Source organism: Macrobrachium nipponense, chromosome 34 (assembly GCF_015104395.2).
Source record: "Macrobrachium nipponense isolate FS-2020 chromosome 34, ASM1510439v2, whole genome shotgun sequence".
In the NCBI taxonomy this organism is placed as follows: Eukaryota; Metazoa; Arthropoda; class Malacostraca; order Decapoda; family Palaemonidae; genus Macrobrachium; species Macrobrachium nipponense.
The window spans coordinates 29,976,791-30,003,151 of NC_061095.1; the positions used below are offsets into that span (position 1 = coordinate 29,976,791).

General features: G+C 39.1%; 1 long non-coding RNA gene across 1 annotated transcript; it reads left to right on the forward strand.

The window, feature by feature from the left end:
• Window positions 1-12,746: 12,746 nt before the first annotated feature.
• On the forward strand, window positions 12,747-19,945 carry LOC135207686 (uncharacterized). Its single transcript, XR_010313038.1, has 3 exons — window positions 12,747-13,035; window positions 19,291-19,556; window positions 19,810-19,945. It is a non-coding gene; the product is annotated as an uncharacterized LOC135207686 (long non-coding RNA).
• The last annotated feature ends 6,416 nt before the right edge of the window (window positions 19,946-26,361 follow it).

Genomic DNA, 26,361 nt, shown 5'->3' on the forward strand with positions numbered 1-26,361 from the left:
CCGAAGCGTTCACAGCAAGTATCAAGCTCTCGCACCGCAAGCTTACGAGCGGGTAATACCGCTTCATGGCGCCGAGCGGCAAAATCCTCTTCACACGTTCTCCAGAGAGCCGCTGGGGAGTCGCACGAACTCTAGCAGGCGAAGAAAGTGGAGAGATAGACGAGCGAGGAGAGGGGGAGGGGAGACCTTCTAGATCTCTTCACAGGAAGACGGTCATCCTTTCTCCTGGGACGTGGTTTGCGTCCCTTTCTTAGCAAGAGCATCAGCAAGCTGTTGCTGCAAAGAGCGCAGGATCTTCTCAGTAGGAGAGGATTCCTTGTCAGGTGACGGGCTGATCCTGTGAGAAGGCGAGGGGCGAGGGGACGCCTTCTTCCTTCTCCCAGAAACTGCCGTAGAACGCGCTCGAGAGCGACTGGGGCGCTCCACAAAGTCATCATCCGATGACTCCTTACGCTTCTTCTGTGGCGGGAAAGCAGCGAACACACTTTCAGGCGAAGATCGCCTCTCGAGAGCCAAAACAAAAAACTGGACGTGAAGCGTCACGATCACCAACGCTCCTTTTCAGCAGGCGTGAATAAATGCGAGCTCCACCCCTTGTGCGGGGAGGAAGCCTCTGAAGAAGAGAAACACTCTTTCAGGAGGCGTGCATGCGCACGCTCTTTGGCAGTTTGTGTAACGTCCACAGATACTGCCGAAGGCACGTCAGATCGGTGGGCGTTCCCCGTAACCCTCCTGCGGCTTTCGACATGCCCTCTCCCTGAAAACCTGGGAGTCCGGCAGCGGTCTAGGCCTAGAGGCGAAATGGGGCCGATCTGACGCACCCTCCACCAACGAAGGAGCACTGTCATGCACTTTGCACCTTCACTTTTGCCTTCTAAGGCGAGCACTTTAGATTCTAAATTACGAATCGACTCTAAGATAAGTGTAAGGGTATTACCCTCTACAGGACACTGCTTCAGGGCCCGAAGGCAACACTACAGGGTTAGGAGTAGTGATTAAGGAGGGTTAGTAGGAGAAACATGAGCTTCCTGCCGTTTTTACCTGAAACGCTCCTGGAGGAAGACCTCCTTAACCTATCCCGTTCAAGCTTACGCAGATAGGACTCATACGCTCTCCATCCGAGATCAGAAAGACACTCACATTCTTTGCAGCGACTTTCATACATGCAATCATGCTCTCTGCAACTCTTACACAAAGTATGAGGGTCTACTGATGCTTTCAGTAGCCTACCTCGACAATCACTCCTGGTACAAAACCTGGCGCTAGCCGAACTAGAACCAGACATCTTATTTAAAGAGAAATCAAGCCAAAATCAATCAAATCCACAATTAACGTGTGCCTAGCCACCGATCCAAAAGTCAAGATACCAAAAAATCAAAAAGGGGTACTTATAGTAGCCAAGTTTCCTAAATTCAAGACGGAGGTGCTGAAAACTGTGTTTACAACACCGGCGACAGAAAAATTATGAATAGAAAATGGGAATGATTCCTGATACCCGCCTCCCAGCGGCGGGAATGGGTATACTAACCACCTGACTCCCACTACGTGTGTCCGTAAGTTTTTTAATTTCTGTCGGACTTCGGAAAATACAGCTATATATATATCTGACAGGTAAGTTTCATGAACAAACTTAGCATTTTCTAACACGGTGGAGAGGGAGTATTATCGATTGTAAGTGCAGATTTGAATTGAGCAGGAATAGCACCAGCTTCAAACATGTGAGGAAAGTAGACTGAGATAGAATAGAGACATAAAGAGACGAGAGGAGGAAGACCACCCGATAAGGAAGATGATGGAGATGGGAACTACTAGGTGGGAGAAGTGTTAGGTAGACCAAAATTGCAATGGATTGTTTTATGTGAAGAGAGAGATATGAGGGAGTTGGATTGAGCGAGGAGGAGGATGCACCGGACCGAAGGAGATGGAGGAATGTGTTGAAGAACCATTACAGCGACCCCAAATAGGGACAAGCTTGTAGAGAGAGAAGATGCGCAGCTGGGTCAGAATAAACTTATTTATATATCTGTTATAAAGTGATTATTATTCTTATTAATTATTATTATTATTTCAGTAGATGAAGCCTATTCACACTGAACAAACCCACCAAAGGGTCCAGACTTGAAATTCAAGCTTCCAAAGAATGTTGTTTCAACCTCCCACCGCAATAGACCCCATACACTGCAGCAGTAACTGATCATGATACAGACAGCCAGTGATTTTCCATCACCCTGCGGGAGACGCGAACCTACCACATCTGAGTGGCACATCCACGACACTAACCACTATACAAGCGGACCTGAATATAGAAATAAGGATATGGGATATGAATGAGTTGGAAATCACTCGGTTAAGACAAAGCACTCTTAACAGTCAGTCAGGCCAGAATGAAAATGAAACTGATAGGTTAGGCATGAGTGCAGTGCTGAAATTAGTACCAAAGTTTGATGGCGAAGATGTAACAAAATAGAAGTTAATGGAAAGAGTAGGTTCCCCTAAAGAAATGTGGACTTTATATTTACAGTCAGTTTTGAGTGGTAGGGCACTTACTGTGTATAGTTGCATGTCTAAGGGGGAATGTGATGATTATGATATTGTGAAAGAAACTGTTCTTAGCACGTATAGGCTAGTACCGGAGGCGTACCGTAAGAAATTTAAGAATTTGAGAAAGGATGAAAATATTACGTATATAGAATACGGAAGAAGATAGAAAGGCTGTTTTTTGATTGGTTAACTTCTGCTAAGGTTGAGGATTTTGATAGTTTGAAGAACTTAGTGTTGTTAGAAAACTTCAAAGATAAAGTATCCCCTGAGATTAAGCTTTATATAGAAGATAGGCGAGAAGTATCTTTCGCAGGAGCAACTAGGTTAGCTGACGAATATAGTCTAACTCATAATTTGAGTGTTAGTAAGAAACGAAATGATCCTTCGTCTGGTAGAGTACAAAGCAGTAAAGGTTTCAGTCCTAGTAATAGCAATGCGAGTAAAAGTAACTATTCCTGTTATACATGCGGAAAACCTTGTCATACGTCTAAGGTTTGTAAGAGTAAAGTGGCATTTAGTGGCTCAAAATTAACTTGTTTCCGATGTAATGGGAAAGGGCATTTAGCGAGAAATTGTGCAGTAGAAAGGAAGGACGTTAAGAAACCAGTGTCTCTATTTAACCTTTCATCAAGTAGGAATGATGTGATGAGAGAAACTAGGAAATTTTTTGGTGAATTTCTGTCAGAAGGCGTAGTTTCCTCTCTTGGAGGAGTATTTTCAAGGGAAGAATTCTTGCTTCGAGACACAGGAGCTGCTGTCTCACTGATTAGGAGAGAGAGTGTGCTGAACAGGGCAGAAATCAACATGGAAGAAAAAGTCATGTTAGGTGGATTTCCTAACACTTGTGTTCTTTGTCCTTTGTTGAAGTTGAATTTAGAAAGTCAGGTAGTGTCAGGAGAAGCGAAACTTGCAGTTGTTGACAGTTTGCCCATTGATGGCATTAATATTATTGTTGATAATGACTTAGCTTTATCCAAGAATGTGATTCCTGTTGTGAGGGATATTCCAGTGCCTGAAATGGTAGTAACTAGGTCAGGTTTAGATACAGACATAGACTTACGTCATAATCTGTTTCGCGGATTCGAACGAGTGTGAGTTCGTGGATTCGAACGTGAGTGAGTTCGTGGATTCGAATGAGTGTGATAGAGGTGGCGAGGTTGATCTTGGCATGAGCGTGGCTGAGAGACCGGACTCTATCGATGTTGACATTGATAGCCAAGGGGAAGGTGTAGCTGTCGAGAGTAACGTAGTAAATGTACCAGTATCTAGTACTAGTTACGGTGATGAATTAGGCACTAACGTTTTGGATAAGGATGAGCTAGTCAAGTTGCAGAGAGAGGATGAGACACTAACCCGAATTTTTGAGTGTGAGCTGGATGATGATCTCGATGACGTGTGTAAGGAAACTTTTTGTTTAAAGGATGAAGTTTTGTGTTGTTATGTTCGTCCTAAGTCAGGTAGTAAAGGGGAAATCACCGAACAATTGGTGGTTCCTAGGAAGCTTCGTGAATTAGTTTTGAAGTTAGCACATGATGAGCAAGGACATTTAGGAGTAAATAAAACTTTCAAGTGTATTAGTAGGGTGTACTTTTGGCCTAAAATGAAGAGTGACGTAAAGAGGTATGTTTTAAGCTGTCATGAATGCCAAATTGCCGGGAAACAGAATAAAGTAATTCCCAGAGTTCCGTTGTGTAATATTCCTTCAGTAGACGAATCTTTTGAGAATAGGGTAAAAAACCGCAAGGTACAGGGGTGGACCATGTATGATCAATGTGTACAACCCCAGGAAAGTACTTATAAACGCGTCTTGACACCGGAGTAGAGGTCTTTAGCTCCGTTTCTCACCAACAACAAGTCGCGTCTGATGCCCATCTCCGATGTCAGGACGCGTTATAGGGTAGATCACCACGGCAGGCCAACCAGGCCACCTACATTCAACGCTTGCCACCCTCCGAAAAAGTACATTATAACGCGTCCTGACACCCGAGATGGGCATCAGTCGCGACTTGTTGTTGGTGAGAAACGGAGCTAAAGACCTCTACTCTCCTTTCGAAGTAAGTATTTTCTCCAAAGATGATATTGTTATGATACAATAAAGTTTGTTCATACTTACCTGGCAGATATATATATAGCTGTATTTTCTGAAGTCCGACAGAAATTCAAAAACTTCCGGCACACACAGTGGTCGGCCAGGTGGTTAGTACCCATTCCCGCCGCTGGGGGAGGCGGGTATCAGGAACCAGTCCCATTTTCTATTCATAATTTTATTTCCACTGTCCCCTGAGGGGAGGTGGGTGGGTACTTAATTATATATATCTGCCAGGTAGTATGAACAAACTTTATTGTATCATAACAATATCATTTGTTCATGAAACTTACCTGTCAGATTATATATATAGCTGAATCCCACCGTTGGAGGTGGGAAGGGACAGAATAGAAGGATTTTGGGAAGCAAATGCATGCAGATGATTTACATCTTGGTTCCACCTGTTAGCATTGCTGGCTTCGTGGTTATTGCCACGTAAGTCTGCTTGTGCTACTAGAGTTGCCAGCGAGGTAGAGACCCTATATAGCTGGTGCACTCCAGATGATCTGTCAACAGGGGCAGACCACGACGTGACTAGACCATATTGACCATACCATGAGGGCTAAGAAGTAAAATAAATAATATATATAAAAATATATATCACCACCTGACCAACCTAAGCCAAAGTTAAGGTGTGTTAACTAAGGCTTAAGAGTTAAGAAGTCACCGTTGTCGGCGACTCAACTACTAAATTAAGAGCTCTTCCTAACCATTTTCTACAGGATAGGATGAGTGGTACTACTTGCCCCCAAGATTGTGTCTGCAGACACGTATGGCCCTAGCGAGCAGCAGATCTCATATGACATCTTCACATCTCGCAGGGAGTGTGAATGAACAACAGAGTTGCTTCGCTAAAACATGGTACTCAGGATGTTGCTGAGTGCCATGCTCTGTTGAAATGCTTCCAGCCGGCGCGCCCTCACCTCGTGAGCATTCAAATCAAAAGATTTCAAATCTTTGTGCCAACACAATGAAGGAGCTTTTTTGAAAGAACTCCTTAACAATAAGCCAGGGTGTTCTTCGATATGGGCAAGTCTGGTCTTTTCGGAACACTGCAGATTGTCCGTACGACTTCGACTTTCTTGAGTTTTATGTAGATAAAACTTGAGAGACCTGACAGGGCACAGGACTCTCTCTGGCTCCTGCCCAATAACTTGTGCCATCCTTGATTCCAAGCTCCTGGCCCAAGAACAAGACGGGTTTCCATTCTTAGGCCACAACGGAAGGCTTAGAGAACGCCCACCGCCTTGTGTTCTCTAATGCCAAACTTCTGACGATGGCTGAAAACCTCACTACCCTCTTTGTCGTATCTAGGGTGGTTAGAAAGGGCCTTCCTGATCACGTGCAAGAAGTTAACAGGTAGGAGATGTTCGAATGCTTTGACATCAAGAACTTCAGACTATGTCTAAGTTCCATATTGAAAGCTTCGATCTGGACATGCCACAGTCAGTCAGTCTGTACTAAAGTCAGGTTGACCGACCAGTTGACCAGTCAGACGCATCAAGGACAGCAAGGCTGTACCCTGAAGACCTATAAGGCACTATTCTTCGCTGAAGGATGAGTGTCTGGACTGCCTGGGCGATTCAAGCTAAGCAAACCTTGTGGTATGAACGCAACCCAACGTCGTTAGTGAATCAACTCCTGAGCCACTCCTGACTCGAGCTTCTGGTGCCAGTAGAAAGGAGCGAGGAGCAAAAAGGCGATTCAGTCCCGAAGGACGAATGCCTGACAGTCCAACCTGGTCTCATGTTAACGATCATCGGGGGTGTGTAAACGCAACCGACTTCGTCAACAAGAAACTCAGGGCTACTATGTGTCTCCTGATCTCGCACGAGTGTCTGACTCCGAGAAAACAGGTGAGACAAAAAGTAGATGGTGAGCGAGTTTCGAGATTCCACAGAACTCAAAGATCGTGAAGGGCTTTGTTGTTTGACAGAAGCAAATCTCTGAGCCCAAAGGCCGTCAACAACATATTTGCGTATTCTTTAATAGTTGTGACTGCCAGCTTATCCCATTCTTCAAATGGAAAAGGGAAGACGGCAATCTTATGCTGTCAACATCTCGATAGTCTGAACGTAGTCAGACTCAGAGCGGAGAGGTTATAGGTAACCTTTCGTGTTAAAGTAGACCGACTCTCTCGGAAAAGGTCCTTGGAAGGACGTGACCTCTGTGAATCTAGGATCTTGAAGGCCAACATGGGGCGATTAGCGTCATTGTCGCTCCCTGTGATGGTATAAATCATCTTATTACATTTCCTAAGCGTTTGAAAAAAGGGGAAAAAAAAACTAAACATCCATCCCTGTTCAATATCATAGCGAAGAGATGTATGAAAGGACGTCCCTAAAGTCTCCATAACTCTCAACATACTTCTAAAGAAAGATTCCACTCGGAAGACAGTAGTTGCTGCCGTCGATCGAGACGATTCGTACGGACTTTTGCAATCCTGTAACGAACCTCTAGAGGATCGTTACATTCTACGTCTGTTGTTATAATAGGCTCTTTCTCGTAAACCCGAACAGGGACCGAGAGAAGATACTTCCTAAGATATGAGAGAGCTGTGGAAGATCAGAGTTGATATGGACCACTGTTCCAAAAAACTCGTTTCCAGGAAAAACTGGAGGGACGACAGAATGCTTCCACTTCTTTCAGATATGATCCAGGACATCTGAAACCCTCTCCAGATGTCCGCACCTTCTTTCTATCACCTCAAGTGATACTTAACGCACCGAGAGATGTTCAGAATCATTCCTAGATCTTTAATAAATTTCAGTTTCCCGGTAGGTAAAAAACTGTAGAGGTCTGAATTGCAGTCTATTCAGGGAAACAAACTTCTTTAGGAAGGAAATGGTCCCCAGCAAGCTCATCCATTCCCATCACACAGTATGTTTACTTCCCTAAAAAGGCTGCGCTTTGCCTAAGCAGGAGAGCATATAATAGTGAAAAGTTGCGGTAGACTCGTAGTCCTATTACCGTGCGGTAACGAGCACCGAAAGGAGTAAGCGATATCTCTGAGAACATAGTAAGGCAAAACGAATGCAATGTTTATTCATTCATGTAAGAAATCCCCTCAATCTTAGGCTAAAGTCCGTGATTGTAGGGCAGAGATACAGTTAGTCAGTCAATCCCGCAGGAGAGAGAGAGACGTAACTGCCAGCACAGAGATACGGTTAGTCAGTCAATCCCGCAGGAGAGAGAGACGTAACCTACAGCGCATGACAGCGAACGAGCTGGTACTGCCATCGTTTGGACTGGCGGAGAGGACAGTGACAGCAGCAGCTTACGATCGTCGTCTCTTAACTTTATGCCTGGGTTGCCAGCTACCCTATTCTACGAAGAAATAGGTCCGTAATTTTTAGCATAAAGAGACTCTCAAGCTGGTATATTTAAGCGCGAAACAGAAAACGCTAAATATATAGATGCGTTTTGTGTCGTCATAACACTACCATACAACGGTAAAAGATAAATCGGAAACTCCTGGAAGGCTGCAGGAGTAACGATTAAACAAAGTCCTTAAATTAATAGACAATAGACCTCTCGGTTGCCATCCGAAGAGGTGGTAACTACAGCAAGCGTATATGACTTGAGCCAACCAGTAGTAAAATAACGCAAGGCAAAATATGATATTAATATTGCAATAAAGTTTTTTCATACTTACCTGGCAGACATATATACTATAGCTGAATTCGGAAAATACAGCTACATACATTCTGACAGGCAAGTTTCATAAACAAAACTCAAGAGAATTGAAGCGGACAGCTCAAGCTTCTTATGTTATTGGACATAAGCGTTCATTGACGTAGTCTACAAGTCTATTTCTTGTACGAGTCTGCGAATGAATGAGAGCTCTTCCGAATCTTGTCAATAAGAGCTTATCCGCTTACGCAATATAAAGTTAATGAGAAGTTTGTCAATGAGAACTAACCCATTTACGGGACAAAGAGATAATTTGTCAATGAGGGGATACCCACTTACTTGACAAAACGATAGTATATTGTCAATGGGGGAAATTCACTGAATTGACAAAACGTAATCCAGGAAGTCGAGCATTTTATTTCCGATTCCGTCTCAAACGAGGAAGGGGCAAGAATCCTGTTAAGAGACGGCTTACGACAGGTAGAACGACGATGTTCAATTCGGCAGCGTAAGTCCGACTAGGAACTAACAAAATCTATCATCTGAAAAGCCCTTCAGATGGGCGGGTAAAAAGCTTGCAAATTTATTGGCAGTATGGCAAAGGAAGTCCTGTCTTGCGCTTTCCTCCTTTTGATGGAGTGCCTTTGCAAGACTCCTACTGAACGTTGCCGAAGAGTCCTGACGTGCAGGACGTCGAGCTTTTGACATAACCCATAGCTGCCTTACCGCAAAGTCTTGACTGCGGTAGAGCAAAAGAGATCTTTCCTTGAGCTTTCCATAACTCCATCCAATCCTGGGACTTTACGAAAAGCAATATTACTGACAAAGACCTCTATAATTCACGAAACCCGTGGTCTTGCTGGGTTTCGAAAAACGAAGTTGCCTTTTTCACTTTAAGCTCCTCCGAAGCACTGCTTACTTCACATTCTTTCGCAGGCGATGTAGAAGGGATCACCGAAGTTAGGTAAAAAATCTTTAGGCCCAAATCAGCTTGAAGACTTCAACAGAAACGTTCAGCCAGGCGACACCACCTGGCGTGCGCGCTCGGCGTCCACTGACTAACAGCGAGCACGCTCGGCGTCCATTGGCGAGCAGCGAGCACTCTCGGCGCGCCCGCTCGGCGTCCACTGGCGAGCAGCGAGCACTCTCGGCGCCGCCGGCTCGCGACTCGGTATCCACTGGCGTGCGCTCGGCCTCGGCGTCTACTGGTGCGCGCTTGGCGTGCACCCGCGCACGCGCCTGGCGTCCATCCGAACGTCCAGTCCAAGCCGAGCGTCAAAAAAAAAAAAAAAGCGTGCAGAAAAGCGTCACGCTCCTGACAGGCGTCCAATGCAAGCGAAACTGCTTCAGGGAAGAGCATTAGACATCTCGGAGAGAAAACCGACTGCACGAAGCAGTCTCAGGTGAAGGGTTGATCGTGTGAGAATACGCGGGCGAGGGAACGCCTTCTTATTTCTCACAGCAACAAAGCTAGGACGTCCGCGCTCAAAAGCGTCCTGCTAATATGACTTGCTTTCCCTTTTCTCGGAAAGGAGACGTACACGAGTTCAGGCGACGTTCGCCTTCTTACTTCTCACTGCAACGCATGACGAGAGAGAGAGAGAGGACGTGAAACGTCCTCTTCTATAAAGCTTCTATTTAGAGGGCGAGCGAGTCCTTCCGAAAGCTCCCAAACCCTGCGCAGGGAGGACGCTTCGGAGGACGAGAAGCAATCCTTCAGGATTCGTGCACGCCACTTTGGCAGCCTGGGAGTAACTTCAGGTCTGCCGAAGGCACGTCAGATCGGTGGGAGTTCCTCGTAACCCTCCTTCGGCTTTCGACATGCTCTCTCCCTGTTCCTGGGAGTCAAGCAGAGGTCCCGGCCTAGAGGCGAAATAAGGCCGATCTGACGCACCCTCCACTACACAAGGGGCACTGTCACTGCACTTAGCCACTTCACTTTTGCTCTCCAAAAGCCAGCACTTTCGATTTTAAGTTACGAATCGATAGAGTATCAGAGAAAGGTCAATACCCTCTACAGAAACTGTTTAGGGCCCGAAGGCAACATTACAGGGTTAGGAGTAACAACTACAGAAGGTAGCACTTTTCACCAATGATAGGAGAGCGAGCACCTTAGATTCCAAGATACAGATGGAATCTATAACGTAAAGGGCATTACTCACGAGACATATTAGCCCGTAGGCCATACTACAGGGTTAGGCAAAAAAGTAGTCTACAGGTAGGTTAGCCTACCCTGACTTTGTTTTACTGATTAATTGCGTACATATGAATCATACGTCTTCCTTATGGAATTAGACAAAGTCTCACACTCCTTACATGACAAATCTCAACAAGAAGCAAGACACATAGCCCTCGTTCATATCGAGTGCGGAACTACCGAAGCTTTCGGTAGCCACACCCATCTTAGCAGACAACACCTCTGAAACTAGCCTAAACTAGATTCAGATATACAAAAATGAATCATATTCCAAACAATTTTTAAGATAGCGTATGCCTAGCCACAAATCCAAGTCAATAAATCAAAAGACAATTAGGATATTTAGCGGCCATGAAGTTTCCAAAATCCTAAGACGGAGGTACTGAAAAACAGGTGTTTTCCAGCACCGGCGACAGAAAAATTATGAATAGAAAATGGGACTGGTTCCTGATACCCGCCTCCCAGCGCGGGGAAGAATGGGTACTAACCACCTGGCCGACCACTGTGTGTGCCGGAAGTTTTTTGAATTTCTGTCGGACTTCAGAAAATACAGCTATATATATATCTGACAGGTAAGTTTTCATGAACAAATTAGAAATTAAGGCCAAATTTTAAGATTTAAACAGAGGGTACTGAAAACGGTCTCAAACGTAGTGCAAATCTCAAACAAAACGTTCAACATTTTTACTTACAACTCGAGGTATTTAGAAGATTGACGCCATCTCGATGTTTACGGAATAGCTTGTGTCAATAAACTAAACATTTCCTGTGATAAATCCGACACCACTTGTGCCCACAGACGCTGGAGCACTTTCATCACAACAATCGAAACACGATTTCTCACCAACAAACAAGCCAGGAGTAAACAGCTGTTTTGGTAGAAGATGACGAGAAGCGTGCTCTTAGCTAATTTTTTAAATAAGTAGTAAAACATTAATATTTTACATATTTATGATGATTAATTTGAAAATATTCGTTATTGAAAAAGTAACTCGACTCTGACTCAAATTTAAGTAATTATTTTTCTGAATTAGAACGTTCTTTTAAGTTCTGTATTATGACGTCATGACATCTTGACTTTTGTACCTATTGTAAATAATTGCTATACTCAACTGTCATTGCAGAACAGTTACCAGTTATTCATGCAGATTGTTATCAGCTATACATGTAATTGTTATAATCGTAATGCGCATATATATCTTTATTATTTACTTTTGGATATATGAAGATGTTTTACTGGCTGGGATTATTGCCGTAGTGTGATCGCAATCGTTTTCGGTCCATGGGCCTCTGTCTGTTTTCGCACCATAAGAAATTATGAGGCCCGAATTTGCAATGACCAGAAAGTCGTTAAAACAAAGAGGAAAGTTAGCATTGAGGGGGCATATGGTTTTGACTGAGAAAAATACAAATTTATTTCAATAGCTAGCTTGTAAAAAACAAAAATACTTGGTTATAAAAACTGATTGACAACTAAGCAGCATGGTCTACTATGGGTTTCAGAGACAGTGCAAGCATGTTTTTGGGCATATTTGCTATAGTGCATTACACCCAGTCAGCCGCCTAATTTATAAAGGGTATCGTGAATCACTAATCGTAAAGAATAACGACACTTGTCCTGTACCAAGAGACAAAAACTCCATTATGCAGAAATGGATACAAACACGCGTATAAAGCTCACCTACCCTCTCCCCACCCCCCCTCCACCACCATCCCTTTTCTTCTTCGTTCTCCGCCTTCCTTTCTCTCTCTCTCTCATTCGGTATGTGTTTGACCCTCCAACTGGGTATAAGACTACACACAAAACGTTGAAATTGGTGAAATTAGGCTATGTATTGGAAGTATATATACTATATAAAGCAATATTATCATTATTGCATTACTATGACAACTAGAATTCATGGAAACAGTTATAATAATGGAACAAAGGCGTATGTGTGAAGCCTCCACTAATGTGGCAACGATGATTTTGCATTCTTAGCATGCAAACATTAAAGCATGCAAACATTAAAGGTTACATTTATTTCTGGCATACGATTATTAAAGAAATTCAAAATACTAATAAAGACTGAAATCAATGAAAAGTGCTAGCAAAAACAAAAAAGCGAAAAAACAAAAAAAAAAAACGTATATAATTCACCTTCCCGTAGTCGTTCCTCTATGCACTTTTCCGTATTCGTTCCTCTATGGTTTTTGGCAGCCAGATGTATGAAATTGTTAGAAACATTTGATTTTATCTACTTTAGAAATATCTGTAATTTTTCGGGGTAATTTGGTTGCCAAAAAAAGGGATAATATACATGAATTAAATCAAAATTTTTAAATAACAAAGTAAATTTAAACTAAATAACGAGTAAAGTAAACAGTTTAGGGAATAAAACTTTGCAGTTTCATCGTCTGTCGTCGTCTGCTGTTCATAACTGTGTTTATGGCACGCGCGCTTAGAAACCAGAAACAGCAACGGGTTCAAAGTGCAATGTGGAGTGAACTGAGACCAAAATGTGTATAATAACAATCAAATAAGCACTGTGGAGTTTCAGTTGTGATGGCAGTAAGGATAAAAACCACCGATTACAAGGTAAGAATGAATTCAGTTCAAACCATAACCCCGGGAATAACAAGTTTCATACTTTCACCAATATAGGCAACAAAATGTTGTTTTATTGTGCTGATTACAACTGCAATCTTGAGTAAGATCAATAAACGTTACATATATACGCTAACATTGTTCAAATGAGTGCTGGGAAGGCTGGGGAAAGATGGTGGCCATCACTGATCAGAACCTTCCATGAAAAACGTAGCCGCCATATTGGATTTCAAAACTGCCTTGAAAACATATTTTACGAAGAGCTCACATGCTTATTTTAGTTCGTGTGGGGCTTTCATATATCACATTATGTTGACGAAACTTCAGTCTTTTAAATGGTATGCTTAGAGTTGCAATTGTATTCTTGTTTCACCAATTAAATATCGAGTGAATAAGACCCGTCCACCGTGATGAGGGTTGGCCTGCCGTGGTGTTCTACCCTAATGTACTTTTTTGGGGGTTGTACACATTGATCGTACATGGTCCACCCCTGTACCATGCGGTTTTTTACCCTATATTTATCAATACATTATAAAATTTATAATGTATTGATAAATACATTATAAAATTTATCAATACATTATGAAATTTATAATGTATTTATCAATACATTATAAAAACAATTTAAGAGATGTTTGGCAACTAGCGGAGGAGAATGAAAGCGCAAGCAGTACCTAGTCAAGGGGAAACTAAAGGGAAACATGATAAAGCAAAAAAGAGAAGTTTGTGTGTAAGAGATAAAGTTTTAGCACTAGTCCAGAAAGAAGGTCCCTCCTTACCTTATAAGTTCGAAGGTCCTTTTTCAGTGTTAGTTATGGAATTATAATATGGGTAAGAGTAGAGCAAAGTCAATGAATGTAAATTTGCTTTAGAATTATAAAGAACGCCCCGTACCATGGCTGTTACGGGTTCTCATTGATAAGCTGAGAGTAATTAACATTAGTTTATTAAACAAGTTAACAAAATATTATACAGCATTGACGAGCCAACATGTGGATATCGGGGGAGAATTCGGAAGTCCCTCTAGTCACGTGACTTACCCAAACATAAACAACAGATATCATTCACAAACTTAGACAGCGTACTAAACAATATTCGTACACTGATTACTTACAAAATCCAGATCACACATTCATATTGTTACATCTCCCTTCTTTTACATTTTCTCAACAAAATTTGGAAGAACTTTTCTTCTACATAAATGGTCCCTGTAACATACATCTAATCCTACATACCTAATTGGCTCTTTAAATTTATCACAAATAATCCTTTAGATATTGAGGCTTTCTTACAACACAACCACTTCTGGTTCTTTGTGATTCTAAGTTATCAGCCTGAGAAAGTGTAAAAGATTTATTTGCAACATCATTTGTATTGACATCAGTTTCAATTTCAATATCAGAATCAATATAATTATCAGTTACTGTCTCTGATGTCTTTCTCAGAAATTTGCGATTTCTAAAATATACCTTGCCTTCTACTTCTATTTTGTATTTTCTGTTTAAAATCTCTTTTATTACCTTACCTTTCTTCCATTCCTTTTTTTCCTGGAACTGGTTGTACACGGATGACATCACCTGGTTTTAATGAGACTAAATTCTTACATGATCTGTTATAATATTTAGCTTGCCTAATCAATTTCTTAGTTTGAACTTCTGGTACCCCATCAACAATCTTGGGTTTAAGTAAATTTTCTGTTATAGGCAATTGACTTTTAGTTCTTCTGCCAAAAATCTTTGAGCAGGTGAAGAGTTAAATCCCTCAGTTGGAGTATTTCTCCATTCAAGAAGTGCTAATAAAGGATCATGGCCATCCTCTTTTGATTTTGTGAACAACTGTTTCATTATTTTTAATGCATTTTCAGCTTTGCCATTTGACTGGTGGTGGTAAGGGGATGATTTTACATGTTTAAATGACCATTTCTTTACAAAAGTTTGAAATTCACTTGATGTAAATTGTGAGCCACAGTCACTTACTACAATGTCTGGTATACCATAGCGTGAAAAATGACTCCTTACCTTGCTTACATTTGACGCTAACATATTTTCCAATGAATTTATCTCAAAATATGATGAATAATAATCTACCAAAATCAAATAGTTACAATTGCCAACACTAAAAATATCCATTCCAATTTTAGACCAAGGCCTAGAAGGAAAATCATGTGAATTTAAGGATTCGTTGGTTTGTTTACTACCATACTTATTACACACCACACAAGAAGTAACAGAATTCTTTATATCTGCACCCATGCCAGGCCAGAACAATATATCCCTACCATATCTAAACAGTAGCTTCAATCCCATTGTGAGCATAATGAATTTGTTTCAGCATGTAAGACCTTAAACATGATGGGACAACAATGCAATTACCTAAAAAAATTATATCATTATTAACAGTAAGTTCATCCCTAAATTAAAAAAAAAAGATCTTATGATTTCAGGAACCTCTTTACAGTGAGTGGGCCAACCTTTTAGAATTGTTTCTTTTAATGCAAATGATGCAATTACATCAGATTTATCAGCACCTAAAAATGTATTCGACAAGAAATCTCTACTCAATGTATCTACTATATACATTTTACTACCTGGTTTATAATTAACACTCAAATTAAACTTCTGCAATTGCAATAACATGCTTTGTAACCTCTTAGGACATTTCAATAATGGTTTCTTAAAAATACTTTCCAAAGGTTTGTGATCAGTTTCTACAATATCATCTTTGCCATAAAGATATTGATCAAAATGTAACGCTGCAAAAACAATGGCTAACATCTCTTTTTCTATTTGAGCATATCGCTGTTCTGTTTCAGTTAACGATTTAGAAGCATAGGCCACTGGGTGACCGTTTTGCATTAGGACAGCACCTAATCCTGACACTGAAGCATCACACTGTAAAGACACATTACAATTACTGTCAAAATATTTCAAGCAAGGAGCTTCAACAATTAGTTTCTTAATCTTGGAGAATGCTTCATCATAAGAGTTCCACTGCCATTCAACATTTTTCTTTTCCAGATTTCTTAATGGCTGAGTTACTTCTGACAACCTTGGTAAAAACTTTGAAAGATAATTAACCATCCCTAGAAATCTTTTCAATGATTTAACATCACTTGGCACTTTTAGACAATTAATAGCTTCAATTTTCTTTGGATCTGGACGAACACCATCCTTTGTTAGCAAATGTCCAATGGACTTAACTTCAGTCACATGTAATTTCATCTTCTCTTGATTTAACTTGATGTTTTCTTGTCGGCATCTTTGCAGTAACGCTAATAGGTTCTTATCATAATTTTCCAAAGCTTCCTGAGCAGTATCTCCTTTGCCATAAACTAGGATATCGTCAGCTATTACTTCTATGCCATCTAAATTATGTAAGACATCATGCATACGTCTCTGGTGCCGATGATATACCAAAAGGCATTCTCTTTCATCTATACCTACCAAAAGGCGTTTTAAATGTAGTCAAATAACTTGACTCTTTGTCAAGTTGCACTTGCCAAAATCCATTCTCAGCATCAAGTACTGAAAATATTTTAGCTTTGCCCAATTTCGGTAAAATTTCCTCAATTGTTGGATGTGGATAATGGGGTCTCCTGATAGCTTTGTTTAGATCTGTAGGATCTAAACAAATCCTTAAATCTGAATTAGGCTTTGTTACTAAAATCATGCTAGAAACCCAATTTGTAGGTTCTGAGACCTTTTCAATAATGGTACCTTCCATACCACTTAACTGCTGCTTCAATTTTTTCTTAAGGGCAAAAGGAACTTTTCTTGGAGCATGGATCACTCACTGGTGACACTGTATGATCAATATTTATCTTACATGGAGGTCCTAATTCCCCCAAACCAGGGTTGGCAAAAACCAATGGTTTTTTTAAAAAAACCAAAAACCTTGGTTTTTTTTGTTTAAACCATGTTTTTTTGGTTTTAACCATGAAATATGGTTTTTTATGTTTTTTTAATTTATTTTGCTACTAGCTGTGGTTTTTTTATGGGTTTACTTCATTTTTGGGCTACCCAGTATAAAACTAAAGCAATTTTAATGAGAATCACACAATTCTCTGGCCCTATATGTATTTGACATACAAGTTTAAGTTTTCAGTCATTTCTCATCTTACTCCTTGCTCCTGGTGGCGTGCATTAAAAGGCAAAATTGATATCAGTGTGATATCTGTGGTTTGCTTAATGGACTTACTTCAAGAGCAAGCATTGAGAGAATCTTCTCTATTTTTGGTTTGGTACACTCCAAACTCAGAAACAGACTGGGAATAAAAAAGGCCGGGAAGTTGGTTTTTTTACACACAGTTTTAAACAAAGACTATAATGTAGATGAAACAGAATAATTTTTTTTATGTTTTGTAGTGTTGATCAAGTTACCTTGACATTGAAATTTTTACTTTATAAACCAATTTTGTCTGAAAAATTATGCATGATCAGAAGCTAGGATTTGGATGAAAGACAATTTATTTTTCTCATGTATTACAAGTCTTTTTTTTTTATTATTATTATCCTTTGAAATTATAGTTTGATTTGATTTTTATTTTTGTTAACCACTGCTAACATTTGTGGTTATCACCACCATATGGTGTTTATGTTTGAAATTTTTCGTGTTTATTTGAATCAGTCGTTTTGACCTAGGTACACTCGGCAAGGAAAGTTAAGATACAGTTTTTTTTTTTAAATCTTCGGACATATATTGTTCAATAATGCCACACCTGGCAACTCTTGAAAGGGGACGGAGCTTCAATATCATAGCATTTGTTACTTTCTAAAGTTCCATCAACTTTACACCATACAGATTCTTCTGAGGTCCTATAACCATTTATACTTAAATGTAGAAACAGGCTCTATATTATTCGTTAATGTTGGTTTAGTAACGTCAGTTCAGGGTAGAATATCGATCATCCTTTTTTAAAACCTACTGTGAAACCTTATTTATAAGTAATGTTTGACACTAAACTGTCGTAAAATTCATACGCAATTAAAGACGGATCTTAAACAATGAGAGAAAGAGTTTTAAAATTTGGGCAGTACTTGTGGAAATCGTGAGGAACAGTACAGTAAAGAATGAAATATTATGGCAATAGAAAGAGAGCGCGCAAGCATAGGACTATCAATAGAAATATTTATTTCATTATATTTACTTTGAGAGATTAACTGATAATACTTTTTCAAATGTTTCAAAAGTGGAGAGAGAGAGAGAGAGAGAGAGAGAGAGAGAGAGAGAGAGAAACTTGGAAGAGAAAGAGAGAGCGCAAGCATAGGCCTATCTATAGAGATACTTAATTCATTATATTTACTTTGAGAGATTGAGTGATAATATTTTTTCAAAAGTGTTTTAAAAGGGGAGAGAGAGGAGCAAAATCTGTTCATGTGAAAGCTTAGGCCTATTTATAACTACTCAATTTCAATATATTTTCTTTGGGAGATTGAGTGGTAATATATATATTTTTAAAGTATGTTTTAGAAGTTGAGAGAGAGAGAGAGAGAGAGAGAGAGAGAGAGAGAGAGAGAGAATTATAGTACTGGTGACGGCGGAAAGGCAGAAGAAAATATAATGAATTAAGTATCTCTATCGATAGGCCTATGCTTGCGCGATATGATATGACTGCCAAGATCGTGCTGCACTATGCTAGATAAAATTTGAAGGATCATAATATTCAAGTTAATTATCTAAGAAATTCATACCCTAATCTTGATTACATTCGACAGTTGCCGTAGCATTCAAAGATTGTAAAAAGACGTGGAAAATTTTAGACACAAGGTGTGGCCATTCTTGTGTTAAATACATTGTTTTTATCTTTTGTTTCCAACTTCAGAATCCTTGTATTCTCGTTTTCTTTATCTTGTTTATTTTTAGTACAAAAAAAGTACTTTGCCTTCTTTCACAATCCTTGGCTTTTAAGCATCTTTTCATAATCCTTTGTTTCCAACTCTCTTGGAAAATAAAAAGATCTCAAACGTAACTTTAAATAACGTTAATAATTATTTAATACCTGTAAATACTTTGTGTGCTGGCATTTGAGACCATTTCAAAGTATTTAGCTCTTCCTGAATTAGTTAACAAAGTTAACGAGTAATGGTAAGAATTCTTACCAAGCAGTATCTGCCTAACCCTCCAAGGAAGCAGTTCTCCTGACTAAAGGGAAAATGGGTAAACTCGACCTTCGTTAGAAACTTGCCAACTGATGTGTGATCATTACTAATGAACTCCTTTTTTTTTTTTTTTTTTTTTTACTTGAAGGACTTTTATTGCTGTGAAATAATGAAGTGCTAAGTACCACCAGTTTCACCAAAGTGCAATGGAGAGACGAGGGCATGATTCTCCAGGGGAGTGTGTTTTCGGAGGAACCTTATAATGGATTGTGTAGCAGCATGGAAGAGAGGCCAAGACGGGGATTCCATTTCCCTACCATAGTCTTTGGCATCCACCACATACTGCTGGATTACTTCCGAGGGATTCAACTTCGTGGATTTATATCGAGGAAGCAGGCGCTTGATAACTTTGAGGTAGGTCTCGGTAAATGTTGGCACACTTTACGAGATTTAAAGTTATTGAATGAATAATTTTAGCACTGAGTCATTAATCCCGTAAAAAATAGAACTTGTAACCAGAAAGAATTTATTCATGATAATATTTTGCTTTGCCATTTATCATATCTTTTGAGATCTTTTTATTGAATCTTATTCTGAACTTTAAGTCACTTGCATAGGCAATAATTTCCCATACAATTTTCTGATAGACGTATCATATCTTTTATAGGCTATGTGCAGTGGCATCATGGTAATGGTATTGCTCGATGCATCTTATAAACTTTTCACTGGTTATAAGCGATTCGGAGTGTGGAGGTTAGGTAACTAGTGCCAGAGTTACCTAGATATCGGAGCAGCATCAAGTGTTGTTAATATTAATCTATATTCTGCATAATATTATGCTTTAAATTTCCTTTATGTTTAATAATAAATTCAATGTTCACTGTTTGTTTTCTCACCATTTTTTATAATCTTTATATAATTTTTTCCGAATATTGCTCAGAGTGGCATTTCAGCTTTCTGTGTATTCGGTCTGTTGATGACAAGCAAGTCACAAATAAAGATGGAAATAAACCAGATAGCCAATCTTCTACAGATAAGGGTAAAGATAAAGCAAAATCCAAGCCTAAGGAAAATAATGAGATATCTGGCTCAATGGTTAACATTGTGGAAGCTTTCCAGAGTGATTCTGACATGCAGACTGTTCTTCCCACTTTTACTTCTACCTTGGATAATGGTTTAAAGTTAAGATGTTTAAAAGACAGTGGCTGTCAGTGTAACTTCATTTTGACCGATATTGCAGACAGTTATAATTTACCCACATTAAGGGAAAATATTTCTCTAACAGTAAATGGCATTAACACTACTCGGAACTATACTACTAAGCTAATTGAAGTAAGTTTACAGATAAGGGATAGGCTTAGAAAAATTGAAGCCCTGTGTAATACCTATTATTAATGTAAAGTTAAAACTTCCTAAATTAGGTAAAGTAGTATGTGGTTTCAAAGAAAGAGGTAATTTGTTGGCAGATGAAAGCTTGTCAAATGATTCTTGTGATATCCAGAGTATTCAGTTAATTCTTGGCACTCGCTCAGCATGCTGTCTTCCTCAGCAGGAACACTTGTTTGGATCAAACTTAGAATCTTTATATTCTGAAACTCCTGCTGGAGTATTGTTACATGGTAATGTGGAACAAATATTGAAAGATTTATCATTTTTACCTTATGTTGGAAGTTGCTTTCAAGGATTGGTTCAACTTTCAGATCATAAATTATTTGGTAGCATTTTCGGGACTGGTAATACTTGCCTTGTTTCGGATTGTGCTTTTGAAGATACTGTGGATCCCGTGAACATTAATGTATTTGATGATAAGGGGGATATAATTGAATCTCAGCTTATCAAGGCAGCTAACCAAATTTTAGAAGAAAGTTATCATAGATTTGTAAAGTCTGAACCTGATGATTCTGATTCTGGGAGTTCTGAAATAAATAAGAAGTCGGTTAGTTTTTCCCTTGAAAATATATAGAGATAAAGAAGGTAGAATTGTTGTTCCTTTACTTTGGAAATTCTCAGGTGTCTCATCTATTAGGTTCCAATCATCAGGGATTGACAGTTTCAATTTTAAAGTCGAACTTGAAAAAATTGCAAAATAACAGGGATAAGCTATTGATAATGGATAAAGTTTTTAAAGAACAAGAAAGTATGGGGATCATAGAGCGCATTAATAATCTTCCCGAATTTCTCAGAGAGCACCCTAACCATAGCTCTTTGCCTCATATGGGCATCTTTAAGATGGATCGCGAAACCACAAAGTGCAGGATAGTGTATTTGTCTAATCTTTGTCAGCAAGATTCTAGTAAACCTTCCATTAGTCACAATCAGGCTATATATTCAGGACCAAATCTAAACCAGAAACTTTCCTCTGCTTATTACATTTGAGATTTGGACAGAAGTTATTATGTTTTGATATATGTAAAGCGTTCAATAATCTTGCATTAAATGACACGGATAGCAATAGGCTATTATGTCTCTGGTTCAGAATGTAGAGAAGAAGACTTTACAGTTGTGGGATACAGAAATATAAGATTAAGTTTTGGCTTAAGATGCAGCCCTGCATTACTGTTACTTGCTCTATATAAGATTTTAATTTTAGAAGTAGACGGTGATGATAGTAAACTTTTACAATTAGAGAGGAGGATATATCAACTATGTTACATGGATAACTGTGCAGTTGCTTATGATAGTTCTGAAGATCTTCTTTGGGCATAACAACTAGAACGCATTTTTGAGCCTTACAAGTTTTACCTGCAGCAGTACATCAGTAATGATTCTGCATGCAAGCCACCCATAGATAGTGAGCTTAGTACAGAAACCAATGAAAAGGTAAAGCTATTTGGGTTGTCATGGGATAGGAAGCAAGACAGTTATCTATAAACCTATAGTCTTACCATACAAGCTCGAACAAAACGGGAAGTATTGCAGTCTATTGCCTCTCAGTATGACCTCTTTAACTTTAATGGCCCTATTCTTAATCGTTCAAGGCTATTTTTGCATCAGTTACAGTGTAACAAAGATCTGGGCTGGGACAAGGAATTAGATGCTGATGTTGGGAGGCAATGGCGGAATATTGCCAAACAAGCAATGCTGCTTCTGTTACAGAGATACCAAGAGTCTTTGGGAGTAGAGAAGATACTTACCGGCTATTGGCATTTTCAGACAGTAGTAAGCAGATGTTTTGGTGTAGTCATTTACATACAAAATATTTGTCCACAGGAAAGGTCAGTTTTGTCTTTGCAAAAAATAGGATAGTAACAAGCAAATGGAATCTAAAAGCATGCCATCTCCGGAACTGCAAGGAATAACTTTGGCCGTAGAAGAAATTGCATGTCTGTATGAAGAGTTATCAGGAATTTCTTGTATGATGCCAATCAAAATAAGCGAGTTGATAATCTACTCGGATAGCTTCGTTGCCCTTTCCTGGGTACATGGGTTTTCTGCCAAGCTTGATAAAATGCAGAAGTGTTCAGTATTTGTTCAAAATAGGTTACACACAATAAATGAACTGTGTGTAATAAACACCCAATTCATTTTTCTTTTGTGCCAGGTTGTGAAAATCCAGCCGATTGCATCACTCGCAGCTTATCTTTCAAGCAGCTTCAGAAAACTAACTACTTTTCAGGTCCCAAAAATCTGCTTAATGAGACAGAACGTCAGCTGAACAGGGAATCTATCTTGGATTTTGTAATACCTGCCCTTCCAGTAAAGCAAGATTCTCCTGTTGGTGTTGTCCAGTCTTATCATGGTACTATAACTACAAAGATTGATGAGCATACTGATGCTTTATCAAGATGTTCTAGCTACCATAAAGTTGTTTCTGTTTTCCGTAGAGTACTTATCTTTGTTAATAACTTGAAAATGAAACTAAAACTAAAGGATCCTGTTAAGTTTGGACATATTAGCTGTTTTGATATTAATCATAACTTCTTTGCAGAGGCTACAAAGATGGTAATAAGAAGAGATCAGCAGAAGCACTTCCCTGAAATTTTTGGATATTTTGAATCTAGAAACCGGTTGCTCAAAGATATCCCCAAGTTAGTCGGACAGCTCAATGTTTATGTGGATCAGGGAGGCCTGTTAAGGGTACGTAGCAAAATGCAGAAACTGAAAGATGACAGAAGGATGCGATTTCCATTGCTAATTTCTAAGGATAGTCTACTAACTAAATATATTGTATTAGATTATCATGAACGTTTTTCACATGCTGGATGCTATAGGCTACTGGCTGAAGTACGTAAAATATTTTGGATACCTAGATTTTTTTCAGTAGCTAAAAGGATAATCCGCACGTGTCATATGCCGTAGGTTCAATGAGAGGACAGTTAATCTTAATCAAAACTGTTAGAGATTTCAGGATTAATCCCCCGGAGATTCCTTTCCGCTTTATTTTTGTAGACTACATGGGACCCTTCTTTGTACGTTCCAGTGGGAAGAAAGTAAAAGCATGGATAATATGTTTCACATGCACATGGAGTAGAGCTATAAATCTGAAGGTGTGCATGGACTTGAGTGTTAAGGAGTATCTTAGAGCCTTCCAGCTTCATACGTTTGAGTTTGGACAACCAAATTTGTGCATTTCCGATCAGGGATCTCAGTTAGTAGCAGGAGGCAACGTAATTCTAGATTATTTAAAAGACCCAGAAGTTAAACTCTATCTAGAAGAGAATGACATAAAGAACCTTCAGTTTGAACAGTTTTTCAAAGGGAACTCTGCTCTTGGTTCAATGGTTGAAAGTTGTGTGAAACTTACTAAGAGATGCTTATTTAGAGCCAAGAAATAATGTTTTAGATATAAGGGATTTTGAGTTTTTGATATGTCAGACTGTCCATTTATTGAATAGAAGGCCAATAGCTTTCAAAGAGGCATTAAGAGATACAGATATAAACAAAACACTTCCTGATCCCATAACACCAGAGTGTCTAATTAGGGGTTATGACCTTGTTTCAGTTAACTTAATTCCTGAGCTGCAAAGACATCCAGATCTAGAATTGGATGAGAACTATTTAGTTTCTCCTTGTGATAAAGTTAAAGAAAACTACACAAAACTGCGTAAAAGTCAGAAGTTATTTGATTAACATTTATCATGAATTTTTGGTAACTTGACAAAATCAAGCTGTAAAAATGCGAAAGACCGATTCAAACCTGTACAACATCACTTCTTCAAAAGAATGATGTGGTTCTAATTTAAAGAACCATATAGTAAGCCAAACCAATACCCAATGGGAATAGTCCGTGATGTAGTTCTCAATGAGCTTGGGGGAGTTACTGGAGTTATTAGGGCTTTTGCCTTGTATGATAAGGCGCCCTATGAGGTAATGTTAGACTAGCGATAATCTATACGCTAAGTCGGTTGGTATTGCACTTCCATCTTCAATGGAGTGTCTGGGGTTTTGTAGATCACTTACGAAGTCGGTATTATCTTTACGACGATGTGTTAACTCATGGTTCGGTGAGGTTCTTGTAGAAAACACAAGGTATAAAAATAGTATATTCTTCTGAAGTTTTACATGATGAAGATCAGATATGATCGTACAAGTCTTCTATGACGATAGCTTGATCGCTTCTGCCAATGATGATGGCTAATCCTATTCCTCTACATGATAAAGCTTAGGTAAAGAGGTACAGGTCTTCTAATGACGATCACTAACTCTGTTCTGCCTGTCTACCATCTCTGTTACAAGTTATGAAGGAACAGACAGTAGTTCGAAACATATGACATACTATCAGATGACATAGTTTCATACGAACACACAATCGAATGAGACACGCTACAGATCACGTAGGCCGTTTGAATAATAGGTCGGGGTAGTTTGTCTCAAGCAGGGAGCTTGACTAATGTTTATAAACAATTGAATGACTACAGGTGACGGCATGTTATCTTAGCTTACATACTTATTGTATACGTCATCTTTAGCGTCTCTAGTCTGATCACATTCCTGCAAGCAATCTGGTTGACCTCTTTAGTTTTAAACTTTTATATATATGGACTAACATTCCATATTTTTATTATGTAAACACTTACATCAGCTCGGTCAGCTACCAAAACCAACTACTGAATATTACTCAAACTTGACTTGCATCTGACTTATCGGAGTTGTGATACAGACACTATGTGAATATATATATATAAGTAAATAAAAATTCATTGTGTACATGAATTGATTCAAGTAATAAAATATAAAACAATGATATTGGTAAATAATAGTGATCACATGATATATAATGATACAGTTTTTCACTTCATCTCTTTAAGATACTTATGCTACAGAAAATACTAATGTACTCTGATAATTGCATAGAATGAAGATTAACATGATAAAAAATCATATTTTAACTGATAAAAAATTTCATATATGAAATGATAAAAATTATTAATGTTTTTTTTATGCTGATTGATTCGTTGCTTTTTATGCTAACTGTTATATATCTGCGGATATTGTTAAGGTAAAAGGTAACTGATTGATTATAGGCTACCTGATTTGTTTATACATATGTATATGGATTCATATAATTATGATTAATATATGTGCACTTTAAATAGATTCCTATTGCGTACACGCAAAGATATATTTAGATTCTGTTATTTATGATCATTTATATAAGAGATTCCTATTGCGTACACGCAAAAAATATATTTCGATTCTGTTATTTATGATCATTTATATATAGGATACATGATACTTTATATATATAGGATACATGACCGAGGTTATACTACTTCACTTTTAACTAGCTTTCGAACAACTTTTCGTCCATTACACAGTTCCAGACAACCACCTTTAACCAAATGAAACGGCCTTTTTTCATGGTTAAAAGAAGGGGAAAAATTGCCTGGGCGGGTCCAACGTTCTATTTTCGCGCTCACTAACTTATTCTCTGCATCCTAAGCTACACGATTACGTTCGCGATGAATGGAAAAAAAACATCCCCAGCACGAGTCCTTCGCCAGCAAAGTAGAGTTGAATATCCTTCGGGTCGTAATTGTCGGAAGTATGTCCCTTTTGTAGTCGAATTCCGACAGCCGCTGGAGCGTTCCGCATGAAAACGAGATTAACGACGAGATACGGTGTCGGTCGAAGAAGTCCATGAAATTCCTTTCACATTGTAGGCGGTTGTTACTTGACTGTAGTCGTCCGCTGCGACGAACGATTTTTTGAAGTTGCTATGTGAAACTCTCGTACTGCAGGATACTGTAACCGGTTCCATTAATCAGCCTGCAAGTGA